The following is a 26,508-nucleotide window of genomic DNA, read 5'->3' on the forward strand; positions in this document are numbered from 1 at the left end:
TGTTCACCTTTACAAGTATGCATGTATATTCTCACAGGGCATTGCCCTAACACAAATGAACGCGGTAACTCTAGGCAGTAACTCTAGGACTAGGCATTTGACTGCAGTAGTCGATCCGACTTTCCTAATAGGCATACCCCGTTCAGAATCCATTCCCTATGGCTTTTAAACACGATATACGCCTTTCCCCAGATCCCCTTCAAAGGATAAATCTATCTCAACAAAATCCACACCTAGCATGTTTCATTTAATTCTCGTGCAGACTGATGGAACTCGCTCAAAATCACAGCTCCCACCGGGTCTTTTGAATTGTTTCGGGATCTAAAATCGGTGCTTTGCGGCTTAGCTGAGAGACACCGCCCACAAATAAATACCCACGGGATCCAGACGTGTGTCGTCTCGCTTTGTTATCAATATTATTATTAGGACGCAGCCCCGGCCGCCTGGGAGGAGGCTCGCGCGAAGCAGACGGACGACTAATATGCTGACGCCGGGTCGCGAAGGGAACCAACGACGAAGGACAACTGATGCTCTTCATAACACTCGAGACGAAAACAAGTCGTGCGAATTACACCGATACACGAACTAATTTCATAAGAACAAAATTCGAATTCGAAAATAAAGGTATATATAGGTATGTGTATATATATATATGTGTGTGTTTATATATATATATATATATATATATATATATATAATGGGCTGACACAATTTAACACAAATAGAATAGAATAGCAACATTGAAAAGGACACTCACACGGTAAATTGTTCCAGCTTTCGGCCCTCTCAGCGGCCTTCTTCACTTTTCAATGTTGCTATTCTAATCTATTTGTGTTAAATTGTGTCAGCCCATTATTGTGCCGCTCGTGTGAGTTTTTCCTTGCAATCGTTATATATATTTATATATATTTTTTTTATACATGTATATATATGTGTATGTGTGTGTGGGTCGCGGTAGTTCAGGGTTAGAGCGTTGGACTAATGACCAGGTTCGATTCCCAGGAACGCCTCTCTGGGCGCCCTAGACCCAAGATGTGTGATTTTTCGGGTACCAGATCTTCCTGGAAACCATAAGCGGTACAGGGAAAGGAACTGGCCCCCCTATCCTGAAGTGTCAATTTCACCCGCCATTGGGCTCAGTACTGGGTACTTCGTACACACACACACACATACATGCCCCGAGGAGTCATATGAGTGGACAGAAAAATTGAATAGTTCAAAATTTTACCATGATTTAATAGTAAATACGAAGGTTTGTTTCATTGGTTATAAGCGAAAGAAAGAAGTGCAACACACAATAAGCAGGGCGGAGGTGTTCGAGAAAATTGGCCAATCCAGTGAGTAAAAAAGAGATGGTTAAAATATACCCCAAAAAATTCTGGTATTTCACACGAAAACTTAGAAAAAATTAACCTATTTGATTTTTCTGGTTATTGAGGGAAGTGACCAGCAACTAAGGTCATTCACACTGTTTGCACTTATTATTCGGTTTTTATTTGCTTTACTTCGGGGTCCGATTAAGACTTTTCACCACGTCTCCACGTTTCCTCAACGTCTCGCGAAGATAAGCAGAGAAAGCATTCGCAAAAATGCTTCGAATTTCCTTTCTTATCGAAATCCAAAGCTATTTACAAACGCCCTTGACTTTTCGGCGCCTGAACATTCTCTTCAAAAACCATCATGGTTAAGTCCTATGAGGCGAAAACAAAATGGCACTTTCTTAGAAAATGGTGACTTTTATTCCTTAAAAAGAACACACACACACAAGAATATAACTGTTTTTTTGCATTTTGTCAGTTTCATTTAAATAACTTCCGTGAATATTGTGTTACTCACTAAAAATTCTATTAACGCCAAAAACATCGGCGCAAACCTTTCTTAATCTTCGCTTAAATTTTCCACTTGAGCAGATAGGTAGCTAATTTCTTTTTTGAAGTTCCCCACAAAAAAATTAAATCGAAAGATTTTTTTGCGTCTAAAATTCATTGCCACTGTTGAGACATGGCTGAGCGGCGATATCAGTGTCCGGCCGTCCCGCACACTTACGACTTTCCTTCGATATCTTTCTCCCGGATGAAATTCGGATTTCTCGGTTGAAAACACAATGGCCCTCAATGGAAAACGTCTCCTTTAAGGAAAGGCAAATCGAATCGTTCCCGTTGGACAAGTGTTGATTACCCCAGGGTCTTACCCTAACTCAGGAAAAGAGGAACTTGCAATGAAGGCTTGAAAAAAAAATTGCAAATTTTCTCGCGAAGTAATACGTTGTGCGATTCTGATGACATGCGGGTAATGAGCTAACAGTTACTGATGCGCCCGCAAATGTGTGAATTTCTCTACGCATAAATCATCATTCACCTTTCCCTGCGAAATTTTCGCGTTTGTGATATTGGGCGACTCCACTGAGCGAAAAGACGGAAGGCTAAAACGATAATGCGTCGGGTTAATCTTGACCTTGAAAGACAGAGAAGAGAAGGGAGCGGGAGGAGACGGAGTTAGCTCTGAGAGGAGAGGGGGAACAAGGAAAGGCGAGCGGAAGAGAGACCAATTCCCGGGACCACCTGCTATAAATTTCGCGAATCCAAAACCTCAATCTACTCTAATCAACGGTTCCATTAGATGAAGTATCTAGTTTCACTAAAATCAGAACAAAAATTTAATGGAAACGAGATATTTACGGATGAGTCTCCCAGTATTTTAAATGAGGATAGAATCAAGAAAGCTAAAGATGACAGGCCTCATGGTCACTGTTCCACACGTTCTGAAAATTTCAGCATATCATTCTTTGAAACATTTTAAACGACTGAGATGATTGAAAAATGGGCTGACTACCCAAGGTACTCTTAAAGATAATTCTTCCTTAAAAGTTTTCGCTTTTGAGGTGGGCTCTTATGGGCGACACAACAACTAAGACCCACAAAACGTTCTCGTTTCAATGCGTAAAATATATTTCAGACGATGAGAATAACTGATAATTTTATAACTTGATACTCCCAGGCCACCTTTTCAGTCCTGGCCACGCAAGAACATACACATCAAAGGGGATTGGTATTACATACTTCGCTAGAGCAGATAGGTAGCCAAATGTTTCAGAAGTTTCCCAAAATATATACGCCGTAAGATTTTTTTTTGAGACCCGCCCACGCCATCAGACACAGTTGGCAGAGACTCACTGAAAATCGACCGTTTTAAATAACTGGCTTCCGAAATATTTAGCCTGTAAGTTTTCCTTATGGCGAAATTAAGATGAACAATTTTGAATAAAAGATGTAAAAATGCGAAAGATTTTTAATAATTGGAAATGCCACAATTATTGTTTATATCGTACATACTACCTTGATCAAAAAGTTCCCGGAATAACCACCGTGTGGCGCTCCCATCGTTCCGATTTGAGTTCTGTTTTTTTTGTTAAATTGGTACATCTGTTGTTGATATTCCCTTTAAATCTTAGTGTCATAACTTGACATTTGCAAAAGTTACGTAGCCAAGAGTACATCTATCTCTGTGTGTGTTGGCGATTTTTTACAATTGCAGAAATGGATTTAAATTTGCAACAACGAACTTGTATTAAATTTTGCGTAAAAAACGGATTTAGTGGCGCACGGACGTTGGAAATGTTGGAAAAGTGTTTCGGCAACGATTCTCTAAAAAAAACGGTCGTTTACCAGTGGCACGAGCGGTTCAGAAGTGGTCGTGAGTCAATCGAAGATAATGAACGCAGTGGCAGACCATCGACATCGAAAGTCGGTGAAAAAATTGATAAAGTAAAAGAAATGTTGGTCAATAACCGCAAATTAACCATCAGAGAAATAGCGGAGGACTTGAACATTGCCTATGGATCCGCCCAAGACATTGTGGTTAATGATTTGGGTTTCCGTCGTGTAGCAGCAAAGTTGGTGCCAAAAGACCTCAATTTCATGCAAAAAAGAGACCGTGTTGACGTCGCAAAAGACATGATTTGCGAGGCTGAATCCGATCCCACATTCATCAAAAGGATCATTACTGGAGACGAGACGTGGGTTTATGAGTACGACACGCAATCCAGACATCAGGCAAGTGAATGGCGTTCACCAAATGAGCCGAGACCAAAAAAACCACGTCGTTTTCAGTCAAAAAAGAAGGCAATGCTGACGGTTTTCATGGATTACAACGGTGTAGTGCATCATGAATTTTTGCCAGAAGGCCAGACAGTAAACAAAGAGTATTATTTGGGCGTTATGAGACGTTTGCGTGAAGCAATTCGCCGAAAGAGACCAGAAATGTGGGCAGAAAACTCGTGGATTTTGCACCATGATAACGCACCGTCGCACAGTGCTATCATTATTCGTAATTTTTTGACGAAAAATGCAACAAATACCATCCAACAGCCACCGAATTCACCTGATTTGGCTCCCTGTGACTTCTTTCTGTTCAATCGAGTTAAAAAACCATTACGGGGAACGCGTTTTAGCAGCCGAGAGGAAGTAATGGAAAAATCGCAGGAAGCACTGATGGACATACCGAAAACCGAATATAAAAAATGTTTCGAGGATTGGATCAAGCGCTGGCATAAGTGTGTTGCAGTCGATGGGGATTACTTTGAAGGGGACAATATAGATTTAGATGAATAAACTTGTATTTTTAATTTTCTGAATAAATTCCGGGAAATTTTTGATCAAGGTAGTATTCTTTGTCGATTTATTTGAAATAAACGGAAAGTCAACTTCCGTAACGAGTAGAACTGAAGTCAAATTTGCGTCTTTACGTACGAATAAAACCATGAAGATTCGTGATCGTGATATCGTGATATACCATATCGGTAGTTCAACACCATTAATGCATGCTTAGACGTAATATATGACTGCCACATTATCAGGTTTTTAATATTTAAGAAGTCAACGAAAACAGTGAGTAATTTCACGGTGAGCCACCTTAATGCCATGGAAATTCTCTCGACGAGGCGAAAACGCAATCAGACACAGCTGGCTGGAATTCACTGAAAATCGACCAGAGACATGGAAAGTGAAATAGAACGGCCCTGGGCAGTCAAAGCAGCGGAATGTCAAGGAGAGCGGAATATTAAATGAAGACTAAGAGTGTTTCCATGCGCATTTCGATATGTCATGAGAACCACATCAGAATGAATACGTGAAAAACTTCACGGCTTAAGTTGGCGCACACATAGGATGGGAAAACGACGTTAAATGCGCAGTCACTGAGTCCAAAAGCACTGGATGGCGAGACAAAAAAATATTTCGGTAAATGAAGTCGAACAAAGCAACTGGAAAAGCTAACGTCAGTATTTCTCAAAAACATATGTTAAGTTAGAGCAATGAGAGACCAACTGGAAAATGTCTTAGCAATATCGAGGAAAGAGTTTGAGTCGAAGAAATGATTCAACCAATTTCACACAATACAAAAGAACAAAATAGCAACATCTAATGAAGCGGATGCTTATAGGATGGGGAATCAAGATAAGATTAGAGTACTGGGAACATTACTGTTAGCCATATTAGTAATAACTGATGTAAATGAAAATTGGCCAGAGGATATAACCAAAAACACAGTAATCAACCCGAAGGTCGGTTTAGTGGGTGATGGTAGAGATCACCCAGTACTAAGCCCTATACGGCGTGTGAAAATTCACACATCAGGGTAGGGGGGCCAGTTCCTTTCCCTGTGCCGGTTATGGTTCCCCAGGAAGACCTGGTACCCGAAAAAATCACTTCAGCTTGGGTGGAGCTGCAGGTGCCCAGAGTGCCTTGCCCGGGAATCGAACCCAGGACCCTCCAGTCAGCAGTCCAACGCTCTACCCACTGGACTACCGCGACCCACTCCAGAGGATATTTGAGTTAATAATTTAATTTTTATAATTTAAGTTTTAAATTTATATTTAAGTTCGAGGAATATAAATATTCTCGCATGGGTGAAACTACGTCGTACTTGAAATTTATTAAACGATTCATATCGCAAACATAAATGTAGCGGAATTGTAAATCGCGATCGGTAGTGATAGGCAGCAGAGTAAGACACCGTTATCCACCTTGTCTAACAGCTTAACGCCAGATGATGGCTAGATAAACATGGGAAGAACTGGGAGTACAATTATGAAAGGAAACAGGTTCCGATGAAGTCATATTTGTGGGTGATAAAACTTTAGTTGACTGGTCAGTCAAAAGGACATAACATTATCTAATGTGAGGGATATATCAGGAGGATAAACGACATAATAAATGAAATTATGAGACTCCCGGGAAGTAGGAAGGTTATGATGAACGTTAACGTTAAAATTTAGTATAAACGCAGGCTGGCATACATAGGAGTGGGTGATATATTGTGCTTGCCAATGTTTGAAAAGAAAAGGGCATATCAAGTAAGGGGAAAAGGAGAGAAATACGTGAGAAAAGGAAGCAGCTGCACATGGGTGGGAACTGATGACATAATTTGAGATATCAATATAAAGATTTTGTAACTTAAGACTGATACGCAGAGTAGCCTTCCCTGTATATTTCCGAAACCAATCTTGAATAAAGAAGATGACCGAAGAAGGGAGGCTTTTGAGATAAGAGTATGGGGAAGAATGGAGAAAAAATTACTTAACATTACAGTCGCTTGTGTAGCCTTAAGATATGGGATATATTTCCAGCAGTGCTCACCGTATTAAGCAAGCCAAAAGTAACTCCAAATGTTCAGGATGGTATATTCATAGTTCTTAAACTTACATCCGTTGCTGAAGTTTCAGAGAACAGTTACCCCATGACTTTTAACAATTACCCAGGGCTGGTTTTAAGAATTGGAAATGTCAGTCAAGTTTTACACAATTGAATGTAGCGTAGAATTTAAGCAATTAACCTTGCACAATTTAACCTAAATACAATGGATATTCATTGACTCGAGTAGACCTGTGTTTCTTAACGTGGTACTTGGTACACCTTACAGGGGTGTATTGCAAAATAATGTTATCATCACCACCATTTCACTGCTATAGTAAAAAAATAATCCTTGTCGCTAAATTTAATTATATTTGCACCCAATCCGAAAAAAATTAAGAAGCATTTAATGAATGAAATAAACTTAGAACTATGGGAAACTGTATTTTATTTTACGAGTCCAGTTTTGATTAATACGAAAGTCATCTTCAAGCTATTTTAACAGTGGATAGGTTTTAACCTCAAGCACGATTGCATTTTTTTGCGAACATGATAAGACATTTTTTGTGGGAACGATAAGGTGAAGTGTCAGTTTGAAAACAACCAAGGGACAAGTTTTTGGTGGGCAGTAATGAGTTTTGACATAAAATTTACCATATATATATATATATATATATATATATATATATATATAATAAAGCATGCGTAGTCGCAGGACTTTTTTGCGGAAAATGTTGCCACGGTTGACTACTGGGTGAAACATAAAGGGGGTATATGTGAAGAAGCTAGCAAAAAATTAGGATTTATTAGAAGATTATTAGGAAAATGTGACTAAAAGTTTAAAGTGCAATGTTATCTTTCGCTGGTTAGAACTCGATTAGAACAAGCTACAAGTGTATGGAATCCTCATAAGGTTGGATTGATTGCCGAATTGGATTGCGTGCAGAGTTGAGGAGATAGATTTGTGAAACGTTGTTATGATGAACTGAGAAGCGAATACAAATTATTAGAGGAGCTAAGTAGGGAATAACTCACGGAGCGAAGGTTAAGTTACAGATTAAACTTCTAGCATAACAATTGGAAGGATGTGTATTCAGCGAGAATATTGAACATTAACCATTAGCCCCTTTGTTCTACAGTAGGAGATATCATGTAAATAAAATTAGAGAGATTATGGGTAGAATCGATAGAATTTAGAGGTCATTTTTCCCACAAACGATAAGAGATCAGAATAATGTTACCCGACCGCTCTAGGACGGGAAAGTATTTTGGGTCAAAAGTAGTCTGGTGTGTAAGCACCCCCTGCTACACAACCTAGCGGTGACTTGCATGGTGCTCTGTAACGTAATGCATGCCACAAACACAGACATCAGCTTCTGCCTAGCCTAGCGTCAATCTTTCTACACCAAAAGGTGAGCGAGTGGCCTTGTGAGCGATCGTGATGACAAGTCGGATTCGGATGCCACTTTTACAAAAGCGACATTTAACATTTTAGAGACTCACTCTCGTGTTTCCTGCTTAGGAATAATATGAAGTCACCTCTAATTTTAAACACGCATGCGTGGGAAGCTTTTAACGTGAACGCACACATAACCGATGGTAAAACAACAGGTGTTAAAAGAGGAGAAACTCAAATATTTTCAACTACTAATACATTTCCCCAACCTGTTCTCCCTCAAAGACATCGGTGCACACAAATAAGCATTGAAATCTAACAGATAAGACTCACTCATACATACATGAGCTGACCAACATACTTTGAACTATGTTATTCTTCAACATAATTTACAGCACAAACTGTGCCTTTTGTGTTTTAAACGATATTCCGATGATATGATATGATAATCCAATTCAGGATATCGCCGACAAAGTATTTCTACAGGGGATACCGACTGACAAATCTAACAAATACACAATTTTAATTATTATGAAAGATCCACCGGGTTAGGATAAGTTCCTTATGGGCCCTGATAAATACATACTACTGTACTTTTGATTCTTAACTGACATGACACAAAAAATATCCTTCAACTCCATATTACACAAAAAAATCCTCCTTCCAAAAAGCTCTAAATACTTTCGAACTCCCAACAATATGGTGTCATAGTTTTTGAAACTATAAACGGAGGCTTAAATCTTAAAAATTTGGATATTTGCGCGAGTACAAATGATTCAAAGATTTGCTCTAATAGATCCTTTTTTTACAAATTGAGTAGCTTCAGGCATGATGTGGTGGAAGTCGAATATAATGGATAACTGATCGTAGCACTTATCCACTTGATAAGTTTTCCACTTATCAAGTGGAAAAGTTCTACGATCAGTTATTCGTCAGCTTTTTTTTAGATCGATTTAATTATTACGAACTTAAATAGTTAACTTATTTAAATGATAGTTCAATTAAAATTAAATAAAATTTTGTTATAATAATGAACTATTTAAAATGAAAGAGGAGTTGTGGAAAGTAAAGTGGATAGAGCTAGTGTCTAATGGCCAGAAGGTCAGGGCTCAAATCCGCGTAATACATCCGCAGGAACCCCTAGCTTCACTCAAGGCACTTGACCTTTCGGATATCAGATCTCCTACCGAAACTGCAGACGGCATAGGGTAAGAAATTATCACCGTGCGAATGTTACACACCTAGTGCGGGGGTTTAGTAAGAATTTAGCTCCAAACTTTCCAATTAAAACAAACGTTGGGCTTATTAAAACTAACATTGGTCTCATTATCATAGTTTGACAAGTGCAAATCGTCAGGCATTGCCTGTAAATGCCCTTTTTCGGGTAAAGTCAGTATTATCGCGGAAATACCTATTCATGAGACTTTATCTGAAGAAAGGATCTTTATTATAGAACATGACTAGTCTGTAGACTGGCGTTGGGTGCAGCGTACGCATCCATACGCGTTTCCTTCGGATGGACCCATTTCTTTTCAAAATTCAATCTCATCTCACGGCGGGTATCCAGGACCTATAACCAGGAACGACTAACTGCTATGATAAAACCTTTACCGATTTCCAAGGCGAAACAAGAGTTAATCCGTATGCGAACGGATGTATCCAAACGAGTGCGAACTTTCGAGAGAGAACCACGCCCTTCTCGGTTTGTAGAGACATTTCACCTGCGATCCATAGTCTCGGCAAGGCAATCTGTCCGAATGATTCTTATTCCAGGTACAGTTTTAACTACAGCGTGAGCCACCCACTTTGGAACTTCCACACTCAATTCGTTACTTTTATTCACAACTAGCCGACTGACTCCGTGACAGACCTTGCCACTTGGCATGGAGCTGAAACAACGGACACCAAGCAGTTGTTGAAAATTGTGAATCTCACGGGTCCATGAGAAAATCTCAATCACTTGTCGAGGGCTGCACTCACTTACCGATCAGGGTCAGGTTGATTATGTTCATTATCGCTTCAATTAAAATTCCCCTACGTTACCCTGAGAGCTAATTTAGCAGAGAAGTGGTAAAATTTATAAATTAACCCGATCACATATTCTTTAATAATAAGAAAAAAAAATGATTGAGCGGGAAGAGTAATTTCTGCAACGAGACAACGACATTGTGAGATGTATTCCCATAAATATACATTACTAGCCTATCTCACTAGTTCTATCCCATATATATATATATATATATATATATATATATATATATATATATATATATATATATATATACACAGGTGTATATATATACAGGTATATATATATACACACACACATATATATAATGATAAAATAATTAATACGGCCAATTTTAAGGTTTGTTTTCAGTAATTTTTTTACAATACCAAAATCTACAATTGCTCATTTTAAATTATTGGAATATCTGAACAAATGACAATAAATATCGTCTGAGATGGTCAGAAGGAAACAATTTCTAAACGCTTCATTGAAATTCACTCATCTCTGAATTCAATGAGAGAGAATACGAAAACAGCTTCCAAAATTAATTGAAGGACTATTGGTAAAATAGATATCTCTAAGGAAGGATTATGGCAGCGGAGATGATTAGAAGTTACGTACCACGCAGCAAATCAGCACATGCGGAAAAGTATTTCGAAACATCTAAATTTGATTGGTGCCAAATTAGAATTTTACATCATCCAATATCCACCTTTATTTTCTTAGACGAATATTTCGTTTCAGCTCGTGATAAAACATTCCCCATACATGGACGCACCCCGTCCTATCATTTTTATTTCTGGCGATTTTCCGAAGAGCCATACATTTATGGACGGAGGCAAGAGAGAGAAATGATACGAATTAATCGGCGCGGGGCGAGAAGGGCTCTAATTTGCACAACCACGCAAGCAAGCGATTTGCACGTTGGGATGCACGAGCGACGAAAATCACGCGATGGCCGAAGGAGACAGCCCATTGGTCGACGGCCAATCCGACCTCAGAAGCCGAGGATGACCGCGGCTGAGGTGGACGAGAGATCAGCTGAAAAAAATCAATGCGCAGAAAGTGTCGCGAGTGGAGACGACTGAGAACTCGAATATATTTTTTGAATTAGTTGTATTCACGAGATTTCAATGCCATTTTTAAGGGCCTATACGTATTTGACGACCAAAATGTTTCTCCCAACTGGCTCCCTAAGTACACAATCAATTCGCCTTTACGTTCGTTAAGAAAACACACATCCACATTAAATAAATTGGCAATAGAAGCATTAATTACGTTTGTAATTCAGAAGTGAAAGTAATTTTTTTCTCTTCAAAATCAAATAAACAACATTGCCGACAAAACTAGGTAACAATCTAACATGAGTCAGCGTATTACATTTCCTATTCTTGCGACATTCGCATTTTAATAAAGCAGGACGCACAACAATTCAAATTAAGTGCCGATTAATATAATAATGTGGTCAGCGCCCAAGAAAAAGAATTTTTCTCCTAAGTACGAAGTTCAGGACGTGTAACTTGGGATTTCCTTATTGATGAATGCGGTTTAATGCCAATTGTTAAGTTACTTCCAGCTACTAAATTTAATACGGTATATATTTGGGAACTTTTACAGATGTCAACAATTTTTAAAGTGTGCATTAGACTTAGACCCCATCTAACAGAAATGGCAGAGAAAAGCATTCGATAAATCAAGTTTTCAGTGCATATTTTAGTTTACAATTAAATTACATGACTTCCTAAATTGTTTTTTAATTTTCACCAACGTTTCTTGTAATAACTAAATGTTTGATCTATAATTCTACTTCTGAATGAAAGATTTTGTTGTTTGAAGATTTCCACTTGAAAAAGTTATTTCAAAATGGAATTATACTCAATCAAAATTCTAATGGCGTTTTTGAACAGTAGTTCTGGACTTTAAGAGAACAGAAACATGAATTTTTCATTATTCAATGACGGATGACTTGTAAATTTGATGACTTTTTTTGCATGATTTTTTTTAATTTTGCAACAGTCCAAGGTCTTCCGACGAGACTTAAGCATCAATTACTCAACACCTGAGCCACCCTCAGCATTATTAACTATCAAGACAATGCAAGCAGTACGCAGTGACAGTAAATTTAGACGACTTTACTATGTCTAATCAGTCATCTGAGAGAGAGAGAGAGGGGAAGTGAGCTGCTCTGAACAATCCTTCCCTTCAGTAACTGTGAATGATGGAGACTGATAGAAGGGAGAACGTTAAGAAAGAGAGGCCGGGGAAGACAGAGAATATGGCATCGGACGGAATAATGGGAGGCAGAATGTCTGCGGAATTGAAGAAGGGTTTATTGTACTGAGGAAAAACGGTAGACTACCAAACAATAATTAAAAGTTCCTTGACATGGCATACCTGTTGCCTGATTTTCAACAGGCCAACTGGTTTCGGGTCGACCAACGAAAGGAGGGAGATAAAGAACCGAAAGTTCATTCCTATTGATAAGAGAACCGCTGCGTACGAAATACCAATCCGATTGGGAAAAACTCTCCGCTCGCCCGAGAGCAAGTATTTTGTCTAAAAAGGAAGCGTCGATAAAACCAGAACACCTAGGCCGAAGCAGACGGGTCACAAGCAGTGGCGCGTGGCGCGATAACGACAATACGGGAGGGTAGGCTCGTCGACGAATAATGACTGTTTTCCGATAACAATCGCCAACATCGACGAAGTGGCAAACAATGATGCGGACAGCTACACACGAGGACCTTGGGGAAGTGGAAAGGGATATGCAGCCAGTACGAGAGAGAGGGGCACGCAAACAAAGAGAAGACAGGCAGACGAATCCAAATCCATTCATCGGGAGAGAGACACACACGGGACCTTCTCACCTCCCGCTCCCAACCCCCAATAACTGGAAACGTTTGACCGAAAAAGCTACTCTTTCCCTTGTTATTGTTTTCGTTTCACTGCACGAAAGAGCCTTTTCTTTTCCTTCAGTTCTCCGGCACGCGCGAGGGGATTTTTCCAAACACACACCGTTGCATCCCCATCCCAAACAAAGCCTCACGCGGCCTCGCGAAACAACAAAAACACTTCAAGAACAGCAATAAGCGAGACTCGCACGACGCGGGGCAGACTGAGAGTCACTCACAAACGGGAGGAGATAATGAAACCTTCAGAAAAATTCCATCGAATAGCTTCCCAGGAGGAATACGTCCACAGTTACGCGGGCGATAAAAACGTCTAAACTTCGAGCTGTTCGTGTGGGATCGCTGGTGTTGGTCAAACCTTTTTCCATCTGTCTCCATTGATGGAACATGACCAGGTTGCGGTGCGATCATATCAACTTTCAAAACAATCTGATCAATCTTTACATGCATTCCTATCTCCCAACTTATGGGAAAACCACAAGAACAACTTCTTCCAGCGTAAGCAATCCTCTAGTTATTTTTAATCGAGTAAACAAACCACTAGAGCCTTTGTCTCCCCAATCGTCTCACTCATTCTAACCTCCTTCACCGTTCCTCTGACTCCTTTATTAATTACTGCCTCATCGTTCGACGCCACGCAAACAATGACGAGGGTTTTCATTTCCTTTGCACCCATTCTATCTTGTAGCCTTCCTGTAAGTTTCCGTTCGATAACTAATTGTGAGTCTCGCAATCACCACATTTTTCACCTTCTCCTTCCGGCCCCTGAGAAGTTCCCCTGCCACATGGTAAAACTGTTACCTTTCTTGAAGTCATCCAACCTGCCCGAATTATACTGGTAATTTCATCCTCTGAGCACCCCAACTTGGTCATAGTGGAGCCAAGATATCCCAAATTCCTCTACCGCTGGACGTTCAAATACCTTGGCTCGACCATAGCCCAAGGTCTGTCCCTTGAGGTATGAAATATTAAGCAGTATCGAAAATGACTAAACCATAAGTTCACAATATAAGGAGACTGAACTTTCCTCAGAAATTCCAGTTGCCACGGGTGAGGAACACTTCCACACTTTCCTGATTTTTAGATGGATGTAAATTAAAAACGGGAGGTGATGGTGATGAATTCCACCCAATATCATTTATTACTGGATTGCTGCTTTGCCGCCACGTTCATTACTTCATAGATATACCATTACTTCAGGTGGAAGGTCCACGGCGGTCAATTGACTCACCCATAAAAAGACGGATGTAAAAATACCATGCCCGCAGATTGGGTTTTACGCCTTCTGCAAATTCAAAGCTCTAAAAAATATTACGGCAACAAAACATCAATGGGCTTCACACCACCGATGGACACTGCCATTGTCACGTTCAATGTTGCCCATACGGGATCCAAAGGATCCGGGAGTGCGGTCCAGGGGATTGAATGGGAACGGTTCTACCAGTGGACATATCGCTAGTATCAAAATCATTTTGCCCTTGTTTCTTAACAAATTCCACTCTCTTCCAATGCTTAATTTCAGTTTGTTGTACAGAAGAGTGTACTAAATAATATAACTGTTAGAAATATATCATTGTAATAACTATATCATTGTTCAGGTTTCCGCAGCGTAATCGGGATAAAATAATTCTTCCCCGGAATTCACCGTAACCGTATCGTTGACTTTGATCGACAACAGTGGGCGAAACTGTTATCTATCAAGGCCAACGGCGCGTCAATCTCGGAAGAAGACCGCCTTACATCATCACTATACGACCGATAAAAACTCGAGCAAAAAATTGTTAGACATCAAATAAATCTAAATACTGCCACGAATTACCAGCATAGCCAATTACAATTTTTCCAAAACTCAACCAGATGAAATCACGACGTACTGTTTTGTTTATTTTTGAACCATTTATACGAGATACCACACGGCGTGGGAGTCTAGTGGACAGAGCGCTGGGCTATTGACAGACGGGCAGCGCTGGGCTATCGACGGTTTCGATCCTGGATGATGTCTCTGGGCACACTCAGTTTCACTCAAGCTGTATGATTTTTCGTGAACCAGATATTTGTGGGAAAACACTCACAGGCGACAGAATGAAAGGAGCAGAACCTCTTTCTACCCCACACCCAGATGTGTGAAGCTCATACGCTCTTGTGCTTAGTTCGGTATGAGCTCTACCCTCAACTATCAAAACAACTTCCGAGTTGATAATCGTGGTTTACAACTTGACAATGTATTTCAGAGAGCCACTAATGGATTTTCTCGTTCATACACATGTGTTTTACAGTGCTGAAGATAAACATTTAAAGTTGGGGGCATACAAACTAGAAGAGGAGGAACAGTTCATTTATGTGGGAAGTGTTTTGTACGAGGGTGGACAGAGAGTTGGTGACATTAAAATAAGAATTGCGTTAGGCAAAGATGCGTTTACATAAAGGCGTGGGTTGATTAAAAGGCACATTTAAAGAACAGAATTACAAAAAAGAGTAGCGAATACTTTACTGTTGAGCGTAGTTTTGTATGACTCAGAAACTTGATCGCTGAGGCAGGAGGCTAAGCGTAGATCGGAGGTCTTTGAAACGTTGGTGTGTAGAATGATGGAGAAAATAAAGTGGAGGGAAAGAAGGTCTAGGCACTGCCGGGGATAAGACATAGCTGTTGGTAAAAATATCCGAAGAAAGTAGAACAAGTGTAGGCAGGGGACTCTGAGACGCAATGGGATGTCGAAGACGGTAAAGAAAGCTTGTTTAGAGGTATTAAAATAATAGTCATTTTGGATGGAATTAAGAGAGGTATGCAGAGGAGAGGGATGAGTTATCATAATACTAAGTATAGGTCTAAGTTCTATTTAAAGATTAGGATTGAGATAGTGAGTGAGGTCAGCGCCCATCAAATCCCTACCCTACGCGTAATACTGGAGTTGCTGGCGAACAGAGTGATGAACTTGCACAACTCTTTGTGCCAACCCTTCCACCCTTCGCCGGCCTCTCATCTCGGTCACTCGGTTACTTTCCTCGGGAGGCTGCGAACGGAAACACTTCGGATTCCGAAGCCGACGGGTGGATTCGCGGAAAATAAAAGGTCAGTCGGGAGAAAGGAGGAGAGAGAGAGGGTGGAGACCGCGAGAGGGAGAGAAGAGGACAACGCTGGATAGACACCCACTTAGCGTCGTCGGGGCATCGGGTAAACAAGAGAAGGGTCGAATAAAAAAATAAGGAGAGGAACAGCCGTCGCAAATTTCACGTCCAGATGCGAACTGCATTCATTGTGTAAACACCCGTCCCTCCTGCTTAAAGAGAAGAGCACGGAAGTTGCATAACATATTTAATCGTCGAATTTAAGAATAGCAATGCTTTTTTTTCACCCCTTAAGTTAAGAGCGTAGCCAAAAAGGCAAATCGAATCCATGATGGTGAAATGGACCTACTCCAGGACTAAACGAGAAATAAACGTTTTCTCAAAATCAATTTTGGATTTAGGTTTCCCCACGGCTCCTCAAACATTGGAAAGAGAAAAGAAATGACGACAGCGAGAAACTCTTACTAACAAGGCTCAATTAAAAAACCATTTCTGTCACCAGAAAACCTGAAGAGTTACAACTGTGTTTACCCAACCAATTTGGCAACCGTTTGCATAGATTAAAAACTGGAAACCACATCAAACCTAATAATCTAATAAATCGTACGCTCTCAAAACAATTCTCTTCTAAGTGAAACATTAACGAAAAACAACCGGTTTTAATCTGTCCTCTTCATGAGCGACGTGCAATCGTATTGAGTTTCCTGTCACCCTCCCTCTACAGCCGAAAGAAATCCTTCCCAAGACAGTTTTGAACACCGCTTATGTGACTCAACAGTGACGTGCAATAATCGTTTATACAGTTTTTTTAATTTACGGAGGTTATAAGGGTTATTTTGGTTACCATGCCAAGATTTCGAAGGTCGAGACAGCCGTAACTGTGGTATCACAACCTTAACAAATTCTGACTGATGACTAATGATGACAGTAATCAACCCAAAGGTCGGTTGGGTAGCTGATGGTAGAGTTCACCCCGCACTAAGCCCGACGGCGCGTAAAATTCACACATCAGGGTAGGGGGGCCAGTTCCTTTCCCTGTGCCGGTTATGCTTTCCCAGGAACATCTGGTACCCGAAAAATCACATAGCTTGGGTGGAGCTGCAGGTGCCCTGAGTGCCTTGCCCGGGAATCGAATCCGGGCCTCTACGGTTAGCAGCCCAACGCTCTACCCCCTCGACTACCACGACCCACACACACACACATATATAACTATATTGAAATATACACACACACACACATATATATATATATATATATATATATATATATATATATATATATATATATATATATAGAGAGAGAGAGAGAGAGAGAGATCATGATTACTACACTCGTATGCCCTGCGTTATCTAAGTGAGCTCTACTTCCCTACGCATACGAGAGGAGCTGTAGGTAACAAGGGCAATAACTAAAACCAGAAGAGATAATAACAACATACTAGGCTAATTATAACCTTTAGTAGTTATTTTACCATAAAACGTCAATTATTGAAAAGAGACAAATACTCCCCTCAATGGCGATCGGATATTGTTATTCTGATCCATTATCGTTCGTGGGAAAAATTACATCTTAAATCTAACTGTTCTACCATTAATCTCTTTTATTTTATTTACATCTCTCCTACCATAGGATGATCGGGTTTGATAAATGTTCAACCTCGGGTTAATTTATCTATTATACCACATGACACTTGATGTATTCCCTAAGGGTTAAAGCTTATTCAGGATATACGGCGTCTCCTATTCCTTTTCAATGCTTTTTCCTTCCAATAAACAGTTGGGCCATAAGAAACCTTAAGAATATCCAGTGACTTAAAAAAATAGCACACCTTTCATTCATACAAATGGCGACACAAATTAAGTTAGAAATAGCAGGAGAGACAAAGGAATTAATTCTTAGGCACCACTTGGACGTAGAGACAAATGGAATGCATCTTTTATAGAATTTTTTGGGAGGAAAAGAAAAAGACCATTAACCGACCACAATTCTCTGCATATATCTTTCATTATTTAATGACATTTAAAATTCAGGATTCATTAAAAAAATGGAAGAAGTCTTTTATTTAGTTATTCTTTATTTATTTTTACAAAGTTGCCTCCAAGCCACCACTAGGGTGCGTGGCAGGCAATGATTACACACCAGACTACTTTTCCCTCCTGGCGCGGTCGGACAATGTTATTCTAATCAAGTTTACTTACTAGCGAATCTCGAGCCGAATATCGGAAAATGTTTCACGAGAACGAACGAAGCAAGTGGAACCTAAAGCGGAGTAGGATAATGGAAGGTGATCATTAAACCTAGCCTAGCAATTGAACACTCCGGATCAAGCTGGTTTTTCGAGCGCGAGAGCGAAAGTCCATAAAAATAGCTGACAGAGATGTATTATAAGGGTTGGGCAAGAGCAGATGACGATTTCACATGCTTCCACATGATCGTTCCCGTCCCCTTCGGAGTCACCCTACAGATATGGTTCTCCGAAAGCCCCAGGGCATAATGTCATCATGAAGCAAAGGGCGTTCGATAGTATCGTTCTTGGGGCGAAACTAAAAGGCGACAGAACAAACGCGGAGAATGAAACATACCAGACATTTAAGAGCAGTTCCATTTACAAAGAGTACGTGATTTTCAAAATCAATTGGAATTTCACCGAATGCTTTTCAAGCGATCGCATCCCTCGTTGACTAAACCGTATAATTTAATGATGGAATCAATAGATAATAAAAGCAGTTCGTGATCAATAATAGTAGTTAAATAATAATTAATACTAAAAACAATTAATACAAAAAGATAAATAAAATAAATAATTATAGTAGTTCGTAAATAATAATAGTTCCTGGAATAATAATACCAAATGTGATCATCACACTAATGGAACGTCATCACGGAAATGCTGATTCACGTGCAAAATGTCACGAATTGTCAATGTTATTTTCAGTGCACCTATTCGAAGTAAAATTTCAAGAGACAGAAGACAAACAGAATCACATCCACCGGTTTGCCCTTCTACCTCATCCTCTGGTAGCAGTTTTTTTTTAAGTCCTGGAAGTTTGGAATAGTAGTCTTAGTAATAGTAATCACAGCTATGCGGTCGCTTCCACTAAAAAATACAACTACGAAAGAAATCAAAAGAAGAAAATTAACTTCCATAAGAATTATCACAAATCTTATATATTATGTAAACCAATTAGACACTAAAAATCGCAACTATGCATCTCGAAGAATTTATATTTGGTGTACTGCATTGTTTAAACAAACAGGGTGTGTTCCAAAAGTAATGCGACTATTTAGTAATCAATTGAACAGATTAGCACAAACACTAAAAATTCTTCAAATTACTATCCTTAGGCCTCTACACATTTTTTCCAGCGACTCGGCCATGACCGGTACGCGCCCTGGAAGGCGTCTTCGGATACCTCTCGCAAGGCCTTCGTGACGGCTGATTGGATCTCTTATATCGATGAAAACCGGGTTACTTTCAAGGCTGGCTTAATCCGAGGGAACAAAAAGAAGTGTGCTGGGGCGACGTCAGGACTATAAAGGGGGTGGAGCAGCGTTGGCACCAGGTGTTTGTCCAGGAACTCGCGGACTCGTAGCGCGTTGTGGCAAACACCTCGAGCACGAGCTTGGCGAAAACCTTCCTCATCGCTAAATCTTCAGTAACAATGCGTAACACAACAGTAGACGACAATCTTCAGTAACAATGCGTAACACAACAGTAGACGACAAGTTCAGTTTATTGAAACCATCTTGATACTCAATCGACGGTCAGAGTCCAACAATTGTCGAACACGAGCCACATTGCTGTCGGTTTTGCTGGTTGACGGCCGCCCAGAGCGTTATTAGTCGTGAACCTCTTCCCAGCCCTCCTTAAAGGCCTGTAACCACCTCGAAACTTGTGAAAAGGACAGAGCAGGGTCCCTGTAAGCCTAACGAATCATTATTTAATCTCCTCAAGAGATTTCTTTAGTTTAGCACCAAACTTAATCGCGTAACTTTCCTCGATCGTCGATTACATTTTTTTTCGTGACACGGTCGGCGCGCAGAGGTTAATAATAACTGACATCCTGCAGCTTCCACAGCTTGGAGACCGCTGAGACCGGTTTCGTGGCAAAGCTTAGCGTCCCCCCCCCACCTACTCCAAGTAGTTCGACTCCACTCCAACCAATAGGAGCGGCGCGGGAAATTCAATTGCAATACTTTTGGAACACACCCTGCATATTCTTTAACCGCCATTTTTACTGTAGTGGCCTCATCCCACATACACACTCTTCACTGCACTGAGATATTAGTCAACATTTCTATTCGATTGCATAAGGGAAAAAGTTTGCACCACTGAAACAATCTATTGACTTTAAAACAATCAATATTAACGATTACATTCATTTGAATAATCAATATTTTAATTTAAAGACACATTGATATCGGTATGACATACATCAGGAGATTGTTACTGTTGAGTTCCTGGATTCCGAACCGTTCCAATATAGAAACCACGGCGACTAAGGTCAAAATTTTAAAAATAGCATTTCTGTCCGAGGCAAATTGTATCTCCTTCTCAATAGGCTTCGGTCTGCGTGGATTTCGCTAGCCGAGAAATGACCGAATCACGTCAATGCGCGACTGTTATCCGCGAGGGCAGCCACGACATAAGGTCAAAGAGGAAGGAAGAGGTTGCGTGGGAGAGTGTGGTAGGTCAGTATCTCATTACCATTTACTCAATACCAAAGCCGACCTCTTGAGTTGACTTCTGCAGACATTATCTCCGAGCTTTCAGACTCGCTTTTTTTGCGAAGTTCTCATTGTGTAAGGTTTATCGTATTGGGACTTAGAAGCTCCCGTTAGGACAAAAATATTTCATAATATATTTAATACACCAGGGTGACTTTTTTATCAATGGAAGACAGCTGAAGAGACTTTAATGATTAAGATGGCAGATTAAAAATGTCGGCGTTCCACCACCACCAAGAATTTCGATACCCGTTCACCGGAAGTATGAGTCTTACCGTATAATATTGACTGTTTTCCAACAATAAAAGTAAAAACAATAATTAATAATCAACTTATTGCCAAGAATGAAAACTCTCTCTGATTTTCAATCAGTCGGAAATCAACATCGACATGAGGACATTGAAATTACGTCTTCGCACAGTATAGTTCAGGGGTGATGATCGCGCACCATTCAAACAATTCCGGCAAAGAATTCACATCGTACCGTAAGCACAGATCTAAATCCTTTCACTTTTATTATTCGCCGAACGTCCTTCGCAACACACTTGCATACATGCGAAAGTACCTCGGCGTGCTGAATCGACTATTCAATGCGCAGATTTCGCTGAATTTTGGCGAATATGCCTCTAAATAACTTCAAAAGGCATGAACTGAGGAAAAACATAGATCAACTGGTTCGTTTCAAAGTTATTCAAAGGTTAAAAAGTGAAAAACTTGGTCAACATAACCTTATGGAGAATACGATATTTTACGCGTTCATTTTTTTTCATTTACATCTGTGTCCAGATGCTCGGGTGATATTACGTAGATACGTCATAACACCTGTATCAATATTTCTTTATTTATGAAACCTTTTTGTTCCACTTATCTTTTCCCATCAGTCAACACGGTGAGTTTTAAATAACTTTGCTCTGAACGAATCAATTGGCGTTTTGAATTTTCGCGAAGGTTCAAATGAATCAAAACGATTAATTATAAATTGGCAATTTTCCACAAAATTTAATGCGACCGGTTTCAATGTAACTGCATCATTGTCAGGTAACAGTCATCACTCCGAGTCCAATATATATGCTGAAAAACAAGTAAGGGTAGGGTAGTGGAAAAGAGAGTTTTCCACTACCCTACCCTTACTTGCTTTTCAGCATATATACTGGACTCGGAGTGATGACTGTTACCTGACAATGACGTAGTTACATTGAAACCCGTCGCATTAATATATTTTATTTTGTGGAAAAATTGCCAATTTTTATTTAATCATGATATTCCACCATCCGGGTTCGATTCCCGGGGAAGGCACTCTGGGTGCCTGCACCTCCACCCAAGCTATGTGATTTTTCGGGTACCAGATCTTCCTGGGAAACCATAACCGGCACAGGGTAAGAAACCCTTAATACCCTGACGTGTGAATTTCACACGCCGTCGGCTTAGTACCGGGTGAACTCTACGATCACCTACTAAACCGACCTTCTGGTTGATTACTGTGTTTATGGTTTTCTTCATTCCACCATATCACGCCTGAAACGTCAATTTTTATGAATCAAAACGAGTTTTTAACGAACGTAAAAAGTTCGATTCATAATCTCTAACTCCTATAAATTAATAGGCGATATTTAGTCTCAATTATTAAAACTGATAGATATCCTCACATTTTAAACATTAAGAGAATATCAGAATGATCACTACACTCAATGGACCGCGAATGCCGCTCCAAAAAACTCACTGTTGTGCGCCTCACGAAACGTAGTAGGATAGAGAGAACTACAATTCACGTCGTTCTATCGTGCGCTACTTATTTCCTGTATATTTATTAGCAACAGGTAGGCCCTTTTGGTCCATTAATGCGGTATCTTCGTGAGGCAAAATATTAATAACGGAGACGGAAAATCCTCCTTTGCGCTATGATAGATCTGAAATCAACGCAAGATGCCGCCATAGCTTTCCCGAGATGGTCGAGACTAACTTCCTACGCCCCGATAGGCGAGGAGAGAGGTGCGAAGTTCATTTGCTCCATGCGCTGCGGCGGCTGAGACTGACCAGGCAACAGATTAAACGCCTTTCCTCAAGCGGCAGCAAATCCACCAGAGGTCACCTTTACAATCGCCATTACTCGACCCTCGAGCCTTTTATCTCAACCCCTCGGTTATGACGCAAGGAGAAGGAGCACTTAAATGTGCAGGGCAGAGTAATTAAAATGGGCGACGGGCTCATTTTTAAAGCGACAACTGTAAAAATGCTAACGATATCTTAGCAATATCAAGTAGAATTCATGCACATATCAAGCGTCTTAGAAAAATTCCTATTTATTTTATACAACCAAAAAAAATGGATTTGAATGGGAATGAAACCTGTTTCCTAATTTTTGAAGTGTCATGAAAACTCTAAGTAAATCTTTAGCATATGCAGCGAGTCAAGGAATCGGAAGATAGAATCACGTCTAATCATTGCACTGCAATCAAATACACACTCGAATTGAACGACTTGTGAGCAACGTTGATGAAACATATTTCAACGATAAGGTTAATCATTGAAACTCATGAAATTGAAAATCCTTACACACATGTAATTGTAAATTACAAAATCCTTTGCAAAAACGCTTATTTGGAATACATCATTATATGGATGTGAAACTTGGACATTTTGGAAAAGATTCGGTTGGAAGCAATGTACGAGTCTCGTAAATGTGGATTTGGAGAAGCATAGCAGAAGAACAAGATGGACGGACAAGACAAGCAATACAGAAGTATTGAGAGAAAATAAAGAGGAAAGGAATTCAATAAAATAGATGGAGAAAAGGAAAATTAAATTTGTTGGGTAAGTTCTCAGACATAACGACTTCCTGGAAACTATAAGGGAGGAAAAATAATAGCATAAAAAGGGAAAAGAAAGGCCAAGAGAGAAATTTATAAATGATTTAAAAACTACTATGAGAGTAAAAAAATACAAGGAACTGAAAAGGGGCAATGGAGAGAGACCTATGGCTGCAACGACATGGCTCCGCCTTTAGAATATGATGAAGGTTAATCGGAAACATCAGAATAATATATTTACTTCTATTTGAGTACACGATCGACTGAATAAGAGAAACTGCCATAACTTCCGCAAATACTTGGGTTAAAGGCAGTCTTTAACAAGAAATCTATGTAATTAATCGGAGACGTGGAGCATAAAATGAATAAAATTTGCCTGAAAGGCCTGCTCTATAAATACAAATCAGATGAAATCTGCAAAATTATAATGAGCTGTAATTTTCAATCTTCATGCACGTTAAAAATGGGTGGTTATCATTCAAAAATAAATTTTCCATTTCAAAAACTTTTTCAGTTATTTAATCCAAGAATGAAGCAATATCAACACCCAAGATCATACACTTCAATTAAGAGCAGGATCTTACCTTCCCATTTACTTCTAAATCACTCACAGCGAGCAGAAAACTGAGCGATTATGAATCAACCTCCACTAAAATTTGCATATATCCGAGATAACGATATAAATTACTCTTTTAACTGATTGGGCAGGTAAATAGACCCAAAAGATAGTGATGGGACCGTCTCAATTCTTGGGACCGAATAATCCTCTTGTCCGGTCCGGTAATATCCTTATTTTATTAGAAAAGTGTAAAAACCGGATTAGAATACGTTTTTGATGGACGTTATCCTTAAAATGAGCAAGACTTCAAAGGAACAGGTTGTTATGACGGAATACCGTACATGCATAAAATGCCACAATATCAGATTGTAAGAGGAATGTAAGGAATTTATGCATTTTCTATATTAAACCGTTCATTAATATCACATGTTTCCTTCCTCCCTTCATTCCGCCCAACATGCCCCCTTCTCTCTGGCCTAACGTTCTGGGGATCGAGATGGTGCGGGGGCTAACGTACTGGCTTCCCACCCTGAGGGCGCGGGTTCAAATCCCGGCGGTGTTGAATATTTTACAGAGGTATCTCGATCCCTACTTGAGGTGCTTTGTGGAGGGCACTTTGAGTGAGTACGCCGTCCGTCGGATGGGACGTTAAGCCGCGGACCCCTTGCGCCTTTCGTAAAGAGTAGGCTAATGCCGACGCCGGGTTTCTCTCCACCCTTCATCCTTTCCTGTCCTTCCCCTATGGCGCAAATGACCTTAGCTGTCGGTCGCCTCCCCTCAAAACTACTACTACTACTGCCTAACGTTCTCCCCTCTACCCCAGTCTTAAAAACGTTTTTAAATGCCCCAAAAGTCATCCTGCAGATTAAAATAACTCAATAACTCTTCAGACTTTCTCCTTCCCTTGATTGCATCCAAAATGCCTTTCCTTTCCCTTCCTCCACCGCGCTTTCCCAGCATTCTCCCCTCTATATATCAACGTCTTCTTTATCCCATTGAGTCTTAGTATCTCCTGCAGGAGACTTGCCCAGTCTTCTTCAAATTTCTCCCAACAACCTTACCTCTTCCTCAACCACGCATTGAGCTTCTTCGTTTGTTTTCCTTATCGTCCACTACTGTTTTCCCCATTCTCCTCCACACCCACATCTCGAAAGCCTCCAATCTACGCTTGCCCTTTTGCCCCAACGACTACGTTTCCGAGCCGTACAAAATTACGCTCCATTTTGAATTCTTCAATAGTCTTTTCTTTACACATTTACTTAAGGTGCCTATCATCGACCCCAGCCTCTCTACAAACGCTTCTTAATCTAAATATTTAATTGCCCCTAATACGAGTACTCTCCTCACTCCCCAGAACACTTCAAAAACACTTACCAAATAGATAAATTGTTCTAATTTATGTGCCCAAACTCTAAAATTTTATCTTAGCTTTTCAATTTCTAGAAAATGTAACTCATTACCTTCGTTTTCTTATACTTGAGTCTCATTCCATCTCTATCACGCTAATTCTCATGTGCGCTAAATAATGTGTATCCCAATTACGACCGTGAAATTTGCACAGGAAACACGAGTATTTCAATCACTTACGTATTTTCGGATCTACTATCAATTATTCCGAATGGAATGTTCCGCCGACAATCGGCGCCGTTTCAACGACGTCCCAGGCGCCAAAATTAATCGTGACGGTCACGTAGGCATTCCTAGTCTAGTCCGCACATAAAACGTGTAATTTTAATAATTCCCTCGGTGCCAAAATTAAACTTGGGAGTGTCACGCACACACCCCATTAAGATTTCCACTCCCCCCCCCCCTCCCCTCCCTTTCCCCCGCACAACCCCCGGAATGCGAAGACTTTTTCAAGGGCTCAAGCGATCGAGGGTGCCGCGTTCCGAGTCTTTATAATCCTTTGGAAGGTAAGAGGGGTGGGGGTAGGCAAGATACGACTGGGGTTTGGTGGGGAGGGACGCGGGCACCACAGGCGCATGCGCGGACCGTCCCCGCGAATTCCTCGCCGCGATGAATCACGGCGGCGATCGGCTGGGGCTTCGTGCGTTAGGAAGGAAGGTGCGCGGAGTTTTTAATAAGAGGGTGGTGCGAGGATCTTACCGGTTGTTGCCCTGAAGGGGTGGCTCAGCCTACGTCCCCCGACGCCCCCGAAGCCGCCGCCGCCACCACCACCACCACCGCCGCCTCCTCCTCCTCTACTTCCTCCTCCCCTGCCCCCTCCGCCTCCGCCGCCCCCGAGGGACACGAAGTCAGGGTCGTCCAAGTCGAAGGCGATGCCCTCTTCGTATTCGGTGAGGGAGAGGGAGGGAGCGAGGCGGCGATTCTCACGCAAGCTGCTCAACATGGCCGCGAAGTCTCTTTCTACGGATCCTGTGGACAAGTCGAATGGAAAAGATG

At 40.6% G+C, this 26,508-nt stretch overlaps 1 protein-coding gene across 1 annotated transcript in view; it reads right to left on the reverse strand.

Moving 5' to 3' along the window:
* Pino (protein pinocchio) overlaps nucleotides 1–26,253 on the reverse strand; it is a 367,078-nt gene extending 340,825 nt beyond the window's left edge. Inside the window, exon 1 of the mRNA XM_071594810.1 lies at nucleotides 26,212–26,253. The gene's annotated coding sequence lies outside the window, so the exon portion shown is untranslated. The remainder of the gene's footprint in view (nucleotides 1–26,211) is intronic.
* Nucleotides 26,254–26,508: the final 255 nt, after the last annotated feature.

This window comes from Hetaerina americana, unplaced genomic scaffold (genome assembly GCF_022747635.1).
Source record: "Hetaerina americana unplaced genomic scaffold, ioHetAmer1.1.p SCAF_7, whole genome shotgun sequence".
In the NCBI taxonomy this organism is placed as follows: Eukaryota; Metazoa; Arthropoda; class Insecta; order Odonata; family Calopterygidae; genus Hetaerina; species Hetaerina americana.